The 15,332-nt window shown below is 42.3% G+C and overlaps 1 protein-coding gene across 2 annotated transcripts in view; it reads right to left on the bottom strand.

Moving 5' to 3' along the window:
- The window catches only part of LOC144601931 (chemokine-like protein TAFA-4), a 222,537-nt gene that overhangs the window by 203,290 nt on the left and 3,915 nt on the right, over positions 1–15,332 (bottom strand). The window lies entirely within an intron of this gene.

The raw sequence follows: 15,332 nt of genomic DNA, 5'->3' as shown, positions 1-15,332 counted from the left end.
GCGTAGGATAGTGTTAATATGCGGGGATCGCTGGGCGGCGCAGACCCGGTGGGCCGAAGGGCCTGTTTCTGCGCTGTATCTCTAAATCTAAATCTAAATCTAAAATCATTACTTCTCTCCAGAGATGCTGCCTGAGTTACTCCAGCTTCTTGTGTATATCTTTGATTTAAACCAGCATCTGCAGTTCCTTCCTGCACACTCCAAACATAGGTCTAAATTACAGTGCTATCAAAAACAGGACACTTATTTCCTAAGCCATACTACTTATTTCCCAAGGTTTGGCAGCATAGGGCCATTACATTAGTTAGCTCATGTCTTCTTACTCCATTTGGTTTCACCTTGCCCTGCCCGTTAAAGTGGATTACAGAGTAGTCAATAGTTAAAATATAATAAAAAGAACTGCAGATGCTGGTTTGTGCCAAAGATAGCCACAAAAATGCTGGAGTAACTCAGCGGGTCATGCAGTATTTATGGATGATGATACTTATGATGATACTTTATTGTCACGCACCTAGCAGCAACAGTGAAATTCTTTGTTTTCGCATACAAAATACACAAACGAATTGTCACAAAGTTGCCAACAAAGTTACAAAGAGTACTCATCCTGAGAACATGGATAGGTGCCTTTTTTATCCGACACCCTTCTGCAGACTGCAATTCTCAAAGAACCCTTCAGAATGAGGAGAACTTCTTCAAAGTGAGCATACAGGAGTTTGGTTTGCAGGTTAATTGGCCTCTATAAATTGCCTTGCAGTGTGTAGAGAATGAATGCAAAGTGGAATACCATAGCACTGGTGTAGAAGTAGTACCAGTGGAAGTCTTCAAACTGAAACAAAAACTGGTCACCTATCCATTTTCTCCAGAGATTCTGCCTGACCCGCTGAGTTACTCCAGCACTTTGTGTTTATTGTACAGAATATCCAGTTCATTTTGAGGAAATGAAGGGCTTTACAGACATCGAATGGCATCTCCTCCAATTCTACCATGAAATGCTTTTGATAATTGTCTCGTGGTACAAATGAAAGGAAAACTGACTTAAAACAAGGCCTGTTTTTGACCACATGTTGGCAACATTGCTCGTGGTAGGATCTTGTGCCGAGCTTTGAGCAGCTCGGAGAATTGGAGGCTGAAATATATTGCAGAAATGGCATAACGGAGATGGTATTGCAATTGCATTACGTTATCCCTTGGCGTCGTTGTAATGTAAGTGTTAAGCAGACTATGTCGGCTAAAATGGAGTTGTCAGCTGACGTAGCAGCACCACTTTTGAAACCCTGCTTTGGAAAGCAAGTAGATGTTTTGGAAGAATGCTTAGGCGAACTCGAAGGGACCAGTAAATCACGAGGCCAGCTGCCAGGTCATGAAGAATAAGCTTCACTTTCCCAGACACATCCGAGACTAGCTCGGCATCTGATAAGATAGTTCGATGGTTTCATTATTGTCACGTGTACCCGGTAATCTTATCGAAACGTATAAGATTATTAAGGGGTTGGACACGTTAGAGTCAGGAAACATGTTCTCAATGTTGGGAGAGTCCAGAACAAGGGGCCACCGTTTAAGAATAAGGGGTAGGCCATTTAGAACTGAGATGAGGAAAAACTTTTTCAGTCAGAGAGTTATGAATCTGTGGAATTCTCTGCCTCAGAAGGGAGTGGAGGCCAATTCTCTGAATGCATTCAAGAGAGAGCTAGATAGAGCTCTTAAGGATAGCGGAGTCAGGGGGTATGGGGAGATGGCAGGAACGGGGTACTGATTGAGAATGATCAGCCATGATCACATTGAATGGCGGTGCTGGCTCGAAGGGCCGAAGGGCCGAATGGCCTCCTCCTGCACCTATTGTCTATTGTCTATTGTACAGCAAAATACATTTGTTGTATGCGGATCGCAAGACTATTCCCCGGACACGAGCACAATCGCCCCTGTTAGCACAATAGACACAGAGCATCCCGACAAGTCCAGATGCAAGAGGCACCACGTAGTCAGGGTGGCACGGTGGCACAGTGGTAGCGTTGCCAGAGACCTGGGTTCGATCCTGACTATGGGTGCTATCTGTACGGAGTTTGTACGTTCTCTTCACGACCGCATGGGTTTTCTCCAAGATCTTCATTTTCCTCCCACGCTCCAAAGACGTGCAGGTTAGGTGTATGTGTACAATTGTCCCTAAGTGTGTGTAAGATAGTGTTAGTGTGCGGGGATCACTGGTCGGTGCAGACTCTGTGGGCCGAAGGGTCTGTTTCCGCGCGCTACCTCTAAGCTAAACTAAACTCACGACATTATGGCACAAAGGAGGACATCTAGTTTGACACGTAGTCACTTGTTGTTCTTAGATAAGAGATAAATGTCATTATATAAGTACATGCTTCCACCATTAGAGCAGACATTCACCAGTGGCCGAGAGAGAGAGGAGACCTTCACCAGAGGGGGAGAGACTGATGAGATCTTTGCCAGATCAAAATGGGTTTCTTGGTGTGGCAGTTTGAACTTCCATTAGGAGATCATTAGAAAATCTAAAGTACATCTAAAATATAAATGTTTCTCCCATCCTGATCATGGACATGTGCCATTAGTTCTAACTTATGGCAAGTCCATTGTATGTATATCATTATTAAGAACCAGCAAGAAGTTTAACTAGTATAAGAAAATAACTGCAGATGCTGGTACAAATCGATTTATTCACAAAATGCTGGAGTAACTCAGTAGGTCAGGCAGCATCTCGGGAGAGAAGGAATGGGTGACGTTTCGGGTCGAGACCCTTCTTCAGACTGAAGAAGGGTCTCGACCCGAAATGTCACCCATTCCTTCTCTCCCGAGATGCTGCCTGACCTGCTGAGTTACTCCAGCATTTTGTGAATAAAAAGAAGTTTAACTAAATGCTTTAGACGTTAGACTATCAGACTTTAGGGATACAGTGTGGGAACAAGCCCTTCTGCCCACCAAATCCATGCCGACCAGCGATCACCCCGTACACTAGAACTATCCTACGCACTAGGGACAATTTTACAAGTGTGGGAGGAAACCGGAGCACCCGGAGAAAACCCACGCAGTCACAGGAGAACGGACAAACTCCGTACGGGCAGCGTGATGTGATGGAACCCGGGTCTCTGGTGCTGTAAGGCAGCACCTCTACTGCTGTGCTCCAATCTCTATCTTTGTCCTAACTCCCAAATATATTCACATTCAGTCATCCTCATCTCTGATAAACATAACCAGCATTCATCTCTCTGCACACCACACTCACACTCTTCACATTTGTCCATTCAACCTTTTACCAAAGGTTGGTACAGTGTCCCATGTCCCCACAGCTAAGAATATCCAATTCAATAGTAATTATAACCAGGATGACCTCTAAATCAAACTCAAAGGAAAGAAAGAGCAATTTCCTTGTATTTACATGTAAATTAACTTTGTGGTGTTTCCCCTATAGGTTCATGAGTTCATAAGTGATAGGGACTTATGTTATGTTCTTATGAGCCTCTTATGTTCGTTGAAGTTCTACGTACGCAGGTGGGGAAAAAGAGGTTTGTATCCATGTTGTGCTTTTCCCAATTACGGGACATCTGAAATCTTTTGCAAACAATGTCGTATTTTTTGTAGTGTAGGAAAGGGCTCTCTGATTTGCACACTGTGAACAAATAATGGCTAAATAATTCAGACTGAGCAGTAAATGGTCATAGAATCATACAACGCAATAATGGGACATTCAGCCCAACTAGTCCATGCCGACCAACTTGCCCCATCTGAGCTAATCTCTTTTGCCCACAATTTGGCCCTTATCCCTCCAAACTTTTCCTATCCACGTACCTGTCCAAATGCATTTTAAATGCTGTTGTATGGCAGCTCATTCCACAGACCCACCACCCTCTGACTATAAAACCCTCCTCCATCAGGCAAAAGGTACAGAAGTGTGAAAACACACACCACCAGATTCAGGGACAGTAACTTCCCAGCTGTTACCATGCAACTGAATCATCCTATCTCAACTAGAGAGCAGTGCTGAACTACTATCTACCTCTTTGGTGACACTCGGACTATTCTTGATCAGACTTTGCTGGCTTTACCTTGCCTGAAACATTATTCCTTTATCATGGATCTATACACTGTAAATGGATTGATTGTAATCATGTATTGTCTTTCTGCTGACTGGTTAGAATGCAACAAAGGCTTTTCACTGTACCTCGGTACACATGACAATAAACTAAACTGAAACTAAACTGAACTGAAGATCGCCCCTCATGTTCATATTAAATTATTCCCCTCTTACATTAAACCTATGTCCTCCGATTCTTGATTCCCATTATACACCTTCATAACATCATCCCTCGCCCTCCTACACTCCAAGGAATAAAGTCCTACCCTGCCCAAACTCCCCAAATACCTCAGGCCCTCGAGTCCTGGCAACAGCCTCATCATTATTCTCTACTCTTTCCAGCTTATTGGTTTGAATACCAGAGAGAATAGAGTGGTACAGTGGTGCAGTTGGTAGAGCTGTTGCCTCACAGCGCCGGAGACCTGGGTTCGATTCTGACCTCGGGTGCTTTCTGTGTGGAGTTTGCACATTCTCCCTGTGACCGCGTCGGTTTCCTACGAGTGTTCCGGTTTCCTCCCACTTCCCAAAGAATTGCGGGTTTGTGGATTAATTGGCCTCTGTAACATTGGCCCCAGTGTGTAGGGAGCGGGTGTGAAAGTGGGATAACATACAACGAGTGTGAAGGGTGATCAATGGCCGGCATGGACCTGGTGGGCTGAAGGGCCTGTTGCTGTATCTTTCCATCAATCAACTCGCTTGCTCATGGATGAAAGAATCCATCTTCAAATGGGTACAGGATTCTCATTAAGTACCTTACCTGAAGTAATTTTGCCCAATACAGTTTGATTGGGAAGAAAAATTATCCCAGGGGGAAAGATTTTGTGCAATATGAAGAAAAGAGCCAATGACAAAGGAGAAACTATAATACATGAAAACCTAATTGATGGTAACTAAAGAGTGGAGATTCTGAGATCATAATGTAAATGGCAGACTGAATCCATAGTAAGATAAATTTCATTTTAATGATATGCTTTCACTTGTTAATCCATTAGTGAGCCTGTTCCAATGATGCTTGGAGTTCTGCCAATACAAACAGTTTTCCTGTTCCTGATTACAGAATCAATGAATTAACGTCTGAGCAAATGTTTCCCTTAGCCGAAATCTCAATCAACATTGGGTCCATTATCAGACAACCGCGTGACAACAGTATAACAGCGTAGGATGGCTATCAGGCAATTGAACCATCCTAGCAACAACTAGAGAGCAGTCCTGAGCTACTATCTACCTCATTGGAGACCCTTGGACTATCTTTGATCGGGCTTTACTGGACTATATCTTGCACTAAACGCTATTCATGTTATTCCCTTTATCATGTATCTGTACACTGTGGGTGGCTCAGTTGTAATCATGTATTGTCTTTTCACTGACTGGTTAGTGCACAACAAAAGCTATACACTGCATCTCGGATGAACTAAATTAAAGTTAAGTTTAGTTTAGTTTAGTTTAGAGATATAGTACAGAAACTGGCCCTACTGATGATAAGGTGCTAAGCTAAGACCAAGGTTGCTCAAAAGCTACTGCAGAAAGTTTTTATTATATTCCCTATCACTGTTGACACTCTAATCTTAAAAGCTTCATTAACAAGTAAGCAATCAGCCATCTCCATAATTTCCTCCCTCTGTATGTGATACTGGCCATGAAAGTGCATCTCCATACACCAAAGCAGTTTCGTAGTCAATCCCATCAAGGGAAACTCCAAAAACAATTCCTCTCCAACCATTTAATTTTTTATTTCGTCTTAGCTGGGCTAAATAATTCATTAGATGTTTAAAAAGTGAGTTGTTTATTCTTTCCAAGTCAATACTTAGTATTGCAATGCCATTAAGTTAATAGTTTGCATTAATGAGGTTGCTGGACTTCAGATATTCACAATTCACATGCACTCAATACCATAACTTCCAGTGTGTGGTTAAATATTTGTCTTTTTTTTTTAAGACAGGCATCACAGCAAAGAAATGTAATACATCGATTAAAGGAACTCCAGATGCTGGTTTATACAAAAGGACACTAAAGTGCTGGAGTAACTCAGCGCGTCAGGTAGCATCTCTGGAGAACATGCATGGGTGACATTTCGGGTCGGGACCCTTATTCGGGCTGATCAGTCTGAAGAAGGGTCTCGATCCGAAATGTCACCTATCCATGTTCCCCCCAGAGATGCTGCCTGACCTGCTGAGTTACTCCTGCACTTTGTGTCTTTTTTTAAAGAAAATAATGATTACTATACTAGACCAAGTGGACCCGTTGGGCCCAAACCTCTCCTGCATTGGTGCAGCACCCTCGAGGGGGGGGGGAGAGGGGGGGGAGAGAGGGGGAGGAGAGAGGTGGGGAGGAGAAAGAGGGGGGAGAGGGACATCTTCTTGAAATAATTTTAGAAATTTGAATTAATTCAGAGAGCAATATTCTGAGAAACCTCCTCAGAAAGAATCATTGGTGTTTCTGATAAGTAATGGTGTTCTGCTCTCCATTACCAATATAAATACCTCATCTGCAGAAGTCTATGTCATCACATATTGTGTTCAGCCAGGTAAAATGCATTTCTTGTTGCTTGTTATGCAGTGCCTGGCAAGACCACACTTTCCTCTAGGTTTTACACCATCAGGATTATGCACTGATTTCAAGAGCTTTTGGGTTGATCCTTTTTACAAACCTGAATGATGGCAGAATCCTTCTCATGTTTATCATTCATCTGCATGGGATACAGTCGCTCTGATTACAAATATACTGCCTTTAATCACTTTAAGTAGATTACAAATGGAAAAACCTGAAATGTAATTCGACACTAACTAATTATAGATTGTTATCCTCAGCTAATGTGTTTAGTGCTCCGGATGAGGTTACCACGCTTGTAAGATTGCAACTAATTTTAGTTTGAAAGATTTTGAATTTCAAGCTATTTTGCCTTGTAGAAATAATGAAAATCCTCTTTCCATTAATTTGGTAAATTGATAGTAGGATACTTATAAATGTGGTTTATCTTACCATTTTTATCTGTATTCCCTTACCGGCACTTTGAAACTAAACTAAATTACTCAGAACAAACATGGTGAAAATGGGAAATAAATAGACGATGAAAAGCTTTTGAAGGACTATTTACTTTTTTGATTAGTCATTACTGTTGGCCCATTTTTTTTGGCTGGTAGTTTTTGAGTTTCATGATTGATGGCTTTTAGTTAATGTTTACTAATTGCTGGCTGGTGCATATCACAGCTGCTCATCTGTTATTTGCTGCTCTTTTAAGCATGTGATTTTTTACACCACCCGGAGCCAACTGTGGTACAGTACTTAATCTTGCACACTGAAAATTATTAGACCTGGAGAACGATGGGAGTTGGAGTCGTACAGCGTGGAAACAGGCCAACTTCTCACTCTGCCATCTCTGCAAGGATAGAAAAGCAAGAAAGTAGCAACACACGCCACTCCTGCCTATCTCAATTATTCTCTGAGGCAGAAAGACCAACAGTGAAATGTTAACACCGCGGAATAAAATAACACATCAAAATTAAAACTCAATCAAATTTAGTTTAGTTTAGTTGAGTTTGGAGATGCAGCACAGAAACAGGCCCTTCGGCCCGCCGAGTCCATGCCGCCCAGCGATCCCCGATACACTAACACTATCCTACACACACACTGGGGACAATTTACAATTTTTACCTAAACCAATTAACCGGCAAACCTGCACGTCTTTGGAGGAAACCGGAGATCCTGGAGAAAACCCACGCAGGTCACGAGGAGAACGTACAAACTCCATACGGATAAACGCCCCTCGTCAGGATCAAACCCGGATCTCTGGCGCCGTAAGGCGACAACTCTGCCGTTGCGCCACCGTGCCATAATTATCTATACACTTTGTTGTTTGCACTAGCATGAGGCATGAGTCATCTAGAAATGCTAAACATTAGATCAAAGAGGAATTCCTTCAAGTCCCTATGAACATTGCTCTAAGTAATCAATGTAACCAATCAATCTTACATTTAACATTAATTTCCAGGTTACTGGATTTGATAATGTTCTATACTTGACAATTATTGATTACTGATATAACATGCCATGCCGTTACTTCGCCAGCAATGCCCATTTACGTAGCCTTTTAACATAGGAAAATATTGAAGGGTTACAGATTAAAGAAGGCTATAAAAATATAGAGGGTGAGACCATTTGAAAAAAAAGCACAAGCTTCTCGATGTGAGATATTGTCAGACCAAGAACCTATAGCACTGTAGGTTGGTTAGCAAGGAAATGGTGAATGAGAATTGAACTCAGTGTGAGTTGGCCTGTGGGCAGTAGATTTTGGGGTGCGTTCACATTTATGGAGTGTGTAATATTGGGGTTCAGCCAGGCAAGCATTAAAATTGTGTAGGAAGGAACTGCAGAAGCAGGTTTACACCAAAGATGGACTCTAAAAGCTGCCCAACGGATCAGGCAGCATCTCTAGAGAAAAGGAATAGTTGACGTTTTGGTTCAAGACCTTTCTTCAGACCCTTCAAGGCCCTCGACCTGAAGCATCACCTTATTCCTTTTCTCCATAGATGCTGCCTGACCCGCTGAGTTACTCCAGCACTTTGTGTCTATCCCCGAGCTTAGCATTGTCAAGGCCAATCGTTTAAAAGGTTGGATGAGTCTGGATTAACTCCCCGCCTCTAAGAATAAAATTAATTACCTCTTTACAAATAATCTATCATCACTATCATCTATTATCACACAAAAAGCTGGAGTAACTCAGCAGGACAAGCAGCATCTCTGGAGAGAAGGAATGGGTGACGTTTCGGGTCGAGATCCTGATTAAATTGAATCAGAAAACCTTAAGTAGGTTAAGAATATGAGATGAAACACAAAGTGTTGGAGGAACACAGCAGGCCAGGCAGCATCTGTGGAGGGTGGGCACACAAAACTGGAGTAACTCAGTGGGTCAGGCAGCATCTCTGGAGAAAAGGAATAGGTGATGTTTCGGGTCGAGACCCTTCTTCTACCTGAGTTCCTCCAGCACTTTGTGTCTCGTCCAAGATTACAGCATCTGCATTTCCTTGTGTCTCAAGAATACAGGATAATATAAAATACATGAATTAACATATCCATCATTTTATTCCTGTAATTTCAATTTATACTGGAATCACGAAAAACGAGTTAAACATTTGGAATTCCATCTGAAGAGCATTATAAATAATTGGCAATTTCCAGAATTTAGTCCATAACTGATTTTACAATTATCGTGATAAAACTAATTTCATCATTCTTAGGATGTATATTTAACTCCCTTTCATTTTAGCCATGTCAAAGCAAGCAAATCCTTCCTGTGGTAATCTGAGATATGACTCCTTAATAGTCTTACCATCAAATCATTCACTGAGAAAATATGCAATAATATTATTGCAGTTAACTGTCTTACTAAATTGTATTAATTTTATTGACACAATTTACAAGCTAGTCTGGAACAATAAATCAGTCTCAACATGGTTCAATGCACAAATCGCCTATGAGCAATTTTGGTTCTTAGGATGTAGAATCAAAGGAAAAATTAAGGAACGTCATCTTTCCATGTTTGAAGAGCTATTACAATGGTGAATCACCATTGATGAGACTAATCATTTCAGGATGCAATTTTATAGAGTCATAGTCATAAGCATTGAGACTGGCCCTTCGGCCCAACTTACCCACACCGGCCAACATGTCCCAGCTACACTAGTCCCACCTGCCCATGTCTGGCCCATATCCCTCCAAACTTGTCCTATCCATATACCTGTCTAACTGTTTCTTAAATGTTGGGATAGTTCCTGCCTCAACTACCTCCTCTGGCAGCTTGTTCAATAGACCCACCACCCTTTGTGTGAAGAAGTTGCCCCTCAGATTTCTATTAAACTTTTTCCCCTTCACTTTAAACCCATGTCCCCTGGTCCTCGATTCCCCTACTCTGGGCAAGAGACTCTGTACATCCGCCTCAACCAACCTGATCTCCCAGTGGCTGAGCACTTCAACTCCCCCTCCCACTCCCAGTCTGACCTTTCTGTCATGGGCCTCCTCCGGTGCCATAGTGAGGACCACCGGAAATTGGAGGAACAGCACCTCATATTTCGCTTGGGCAGCTTGCAGCCCAGCGGTATGAACATTGACTTCTCCAACTTTAGATAGTTCTTCTGTCCCTCTCTTCCCCTCCCCCTTCCCAGTTCTCCCTCTATCTTCCTGTCTCCACCTATATCCTTCCTTTGACCCGCCCACCTGACATCAGTCTAAACAAGGGTCTCGACCCGAAACATCACCCATTCCTTCACTCCTGAGATGCTGCCTGACCTGCTGAGTTACTCCAGCATTTTGTGAAATAAATACCTTCGATTTGTACCAGCATCTGCAGTTATTTTCTTATAAGATATGTTATAATCACTGCAGGTTTTCAAAATTAACCACCAGTGACAAGTTTGATCATTTTATTTTGTTATTGTAGCAGGACCAAAATAAAATGGTGTAAAGTTGCAACAAAGAGGCAAGTCTCTCAGTTAAAACAAGCTAGTGCCTTCCTGCGGTACAATTCATAATTGTTTTTTGTTTCAATGATGGATGGTTTTGTTTATGTCTGAGAGTGAACAATATCCTTAAATGTTCATCATTGAACAATATAGCACCACACACACCACAGAACCTAAGACGTTTGACCAGCATCTGCAGTTCCTTCCTACACAATTTCTCCTCGTCTCCATTTTGAAGTACGTCCTTGTGTTCAGGGGTTGTGCCCTCCAATTACTAGAAACATCCTTTCCACATCCACTCTATCTAGGCCTTTAAGAAGGGTCTCAACCCGAAACGTCACCCATTCCTTCTCTCTTGAGATGCTGCCTGACCTGCTGAGTTACTCCAGCATTTTGTGAAATAAATACCTTCGATTTGTACCAGCATCTGCAGTTATTTTCTTACATTTACTGTAATAATAATAATAATAATAATAATAATACATTACATTTATATAGCGCTTTTCATATACTCAAAGACGCTTTACAGGGATTTAGAGAACATAGGGAAGTGAATAAATAGATAAATAAGTAAACGAACAGAGAAAGGAGACAGAGGGTGGGGTGACCTTCAGTGGTTGAAGGCAGTACTGAATAGGTGAGACTACCTGACCTACCCGATCTATTCCTCTCACGATTTTATCACGATTTTAACACCTCTACAATTTTCTTCTCATTAAATATGTTTCCTAACCATGCAATGGACTTTGGTCCTTGTCTCTGTTAGCTCCTCCAAGACCACAGTTCCCCAGTAAATCTATGGACCTCCAATTCTTGCCTACTCCTTGCCTTTGGTGTTAATCACTCCACAACACTGGTGGGTAAGGCAAAGCAGCGCCTTTACCACCTCAGACAGCTGAGGAAATTCAGAGTGTCTCTGAGGAACCTTCATTGCTTCTACTCTGGGGCTGTAGAGAGCATCCTGTCCGGCAACATCACAGTCTGGTTTGGGAACAGCTCTGCCCAGGACAGGATGGCCCTGCAGAGAGTAGTGCGTTCGGCAGAAAGCACCATGGGAACTACACTCGTCCCCCTGCAGGACCTATACATCAGGAGGTGCAGATCCAGAGCAAGCAAGATTATGAGGGACCCCTGCCACCCCAGCAACGGACTGTTCCAGATGCTACGGTCAGGCAAACGCCTCCGCTGTCACGCTGTGAAAACGGAGAGGATGAGACGGAGTTTCTTCCCACAGGCCATCAGGACTGTTAACTTTTATAACTCCAGGGACTAAATTTTGTCTTCTCTATATTAACTTTATTAACTTTAACTGTAACTGTAATTCTTTTTTGTGCACAATCCGCAGGCATTGCCACTTTCATTTCACTGCACATCATGTATGTGTATGTGACAAATAAACTTGACTTGACGGCTCAATGTCCCTCTAGCTGCCTCAGTCATGAGCTCAGGAAAACCTTCCCTAAAATTCTTTGTCTTCTCACCTCTCTCCTCTTTGGCCAAACTTTTGCCCATCTGTCTTAAGGTTTCCTTAAAGAAGATGGACACAAAATGATGGAGTAATTCAGCGGGCCTGGCAGCATCTGTGGAGAAAATGAATAGGTGACGTTTCGGGTCGAGATCCTTCATCAGACCGAGAGGCAGGAAAGGGGACACAGGAGGTATGGGAAGATACAAAGCAAAGCAGAGCCCGCATCGATGACCCTGGAAATGTGGAGCCCACATTTGTCCATTGTTGGCTGGGAATGAGGCGATAATGAGGGAACGAACATAGAAATTAGCATGAAGACAAGAGCTTGGTCTCAGATTGTGCCTGATGATATTCCTCTGAAGCATCAACAGCACTAAATAAATGAAGATCGTTGCTGTTAACACTATTGTGGGTCCGTTTCCGGGGGATTGTTTGATTAAGAGCCCATTATCTTTGTATTTGCTTTCTGTACTACAGATCTATCTAACATCCAGGTCAACGTAAATCAAATCACGTAGCTCCCTAATCATTTTGATAGCTTTGCAGGTAACAGATTGGAGGTAATGGATTCCACAATAAGTACAGCGATTATTTACTTAAGAACACGCCTCTCAAGAAATATAGGATCTTTTAAATAATGAGTTCTTGAATCTTTGACAAGAATTTATTTCCGGCTTAAAAAGTCTGTCTGTGATAATATTATTGAGATCTGATCACGGATTTTAATAAAATCAGGGGAAACTGCGGAAAGGCTGAAAACTCCTTGTTTTACACAATAGACAATAGACAATAGACAATAGGTGCAGGAGTAGGCCATTCAGCCCTTCGAGCCAGCACCGCCATTCAATGCGATCATGGCTGATCACTCTCAATCAGTACCCCGTTAGATTGTGTTGATCTAACAGTCAGTTAGTTTAATTTATTGTCACGTGTACTGAGGTACAGTCAAAAGACTTTTTGAGCTTAGTTTAGTTTAGTTTAGTTTAGTTTAGAGATACAACGTGGAAACAGGCCTTTCGGCCCACTGAGGCTGCACCGACCAGCGATCCTCGCACATTGACACTACCCTACAGACACCAGGGAGGAAACCGAAGATCTCAACGAAAACCCGCGCAGGTCATTGGGAAACGTAAAAACTCCATACAGACATCACCCACAGTCAGGATCGAACCCGGGTCTCTGGCGCTGTAAGGCGGCAAGTCCATGGTACATGCTGCCCATGCCGAGCCACTGGCCTTTAAATAGTGTCTTCCTCTATGACTGTTTGTAGATGACCAACGCCATCCACAGTGGCTCCCACCACTACTCCTCTCACCCCCCACCCCCCCCCCATGAAAGTTATCTATCAATTCCATGTGTTTAAACTCTTTGGATTTAACCTGAGACAGCAACGAAAATTTATAAGTTTGAACAAGTCTAAAGTTGCAAATGAAACAATTTGTTGAAATCAATCATACAATCATACAGAGGAATGAATTCCACAGATTCACCACCCTCTGACTAAAGAAATTTACTCAGAGCCTGAAGAAGGGTCTCAACCCGAAAAGTCACCCATCCCTTTTCTCCAGAGATGCTGTCTGACCCGCTGAGTTACTCCAGCTTTTTGAGTATATCTTTGATTTAAACCAGCATCTGCAGTTCCTTCCTACACAATTTCTCCTCGTCTCCATTTTGAAGTACGTCCTTATGTTCATGGGTTGTGCCCTCCAATTACTGGAAACATCCTTTCCACATCCGCTCTATCTAGGCCTTTAAGAAGGGTCCCAACCCGAAACGTGACCCCAATCCTTCTCTCCAGAGATGTTGCTTGTCCCGCTGACTTGCTCCAGCTTTTTGTGTCGGTCTTCAGTTTCAATGAGATCCCAGCTCATCCACTGCCCCTACTGAAGTCACAGTGAAGTCACACAGAGTGTGGTGTAGCATTATCTCCCTCTGGTGGTCTCAGCTCTGCTCTCCACAATGACACAACAATTACACCATAACAATATCACTGGCCGAGATATGCAATTAACAAAAACCATTACAAATAAATGAACTAAGTGCCTAATATTAATTCTCAAGCTGAAATTTTGCACTAAATAAATATTCAAATATAACGTTTCAACCTACATTAGAAGTGTAAATGTTAGATAGACAGACAGACAGACAGACAGACAGACAGACAGACAGACAGACAGACAGATAGATAGATAGATAGATAGATAGATAGATAGACAGATAGATAGATAGATAGATAGATAGATAGATAGATAGATAGATAGATAGATAGATAGATAGATAGATGGATGGATGGATGGATGGATGGATGGATGGATGGATGGATGGATGGATGGATGGATGGATGGATGGATGGATGGATGGATGGATGGATGGATGGATGGATGGATGGATGGATGGATGGATGGATGGATGGATGGATAGATAACATTTTGTAGATATATATAATACATATTTTATAAAATCATATACCAATATGTAGGCACACTAGATAGAAAATATAACTTAGACACAATGAACTGCAGATACTGGAATTTTGCATAGAACACAAAGTGCTGTAGTAACTCAATGGGTCAGGCAGCATCTCTAGAGAACATGGATAGGTGACCGAAACGTCAACTCTCCATGTTCTCCAGAGATGCTGCATGAGCCGCTGTTACTCCAGCACTTTGTGTCCTTTTGTGTATTACCCGCATCTGCAGTTCCTTGTTTCTATATAAATCGTTGTGTTTCATTGGTTTGTCTATAAGGAGAGATGAAAGCAGCGAGTAAGGCGAATGAATTTTAAATGGAGCATCAGCCAAATATTTTAGCCCGTTTCCTCCAAGCGGGGTGGCATTTTAAAACGCCTTTATGTTTGATTCCCAAATCCTTGAAACAGTCAGTTTTCTTCCCACAATCTCTTCAATTTACTGAACCCCGACAGATGTATGGGGAAGGGGTGGGGTGGGGGAGAGAGAGCAGATCACTAAACTGCGTTAATGCAAAATTCGTACAACCCATCGTTGTCTACCGAAAAGAGTTCTGAAACTATTACTGCTGTCGATTCTGCTTGCGTTTAGGTTTTTTTTTTTAATCTTACTGAACTAATGACTTCTTTTGAAGACAAAATCTTCTGTAAATCCTGTGCTGTGGGATTTGGAGACAGAACTGGGATCAGTTGTTAAATGCTGATGGTCATTGATGGGTGACGGCCGGGCTGCCAATATGAGTAGCAGTTTTGAATTATCAAAGGCGCGTGTGTCGGTGTGTAGAAGTTGATTTGCAGTGACGGCTAAGATATTGCAATTAGCAGGAGAACAATTTCTTTATGGCAAGCTTCTCG

This window comes from Rhinoraja longicauda, chromosome 17 (genome assembly GCF_053455715.1).
Source record: "Rhinoraja longicauda isolate Sanriku21f chromosome 17, sRhiLon1.1, whole genome shotgun sequence".
Taxonomy (NCBI): domain Eukaryota; kingdom Metazoa; phylum Chordata; class Chondrichthyes; order Rajiformes; family Arhynchobatidae; genus Rhinoraja; species Rhinoraja longicauda.
Note: the sequence above shows the minus strand (reverse complement) of the source record. Positions and strands in the feature narration are given on the sequence as shown.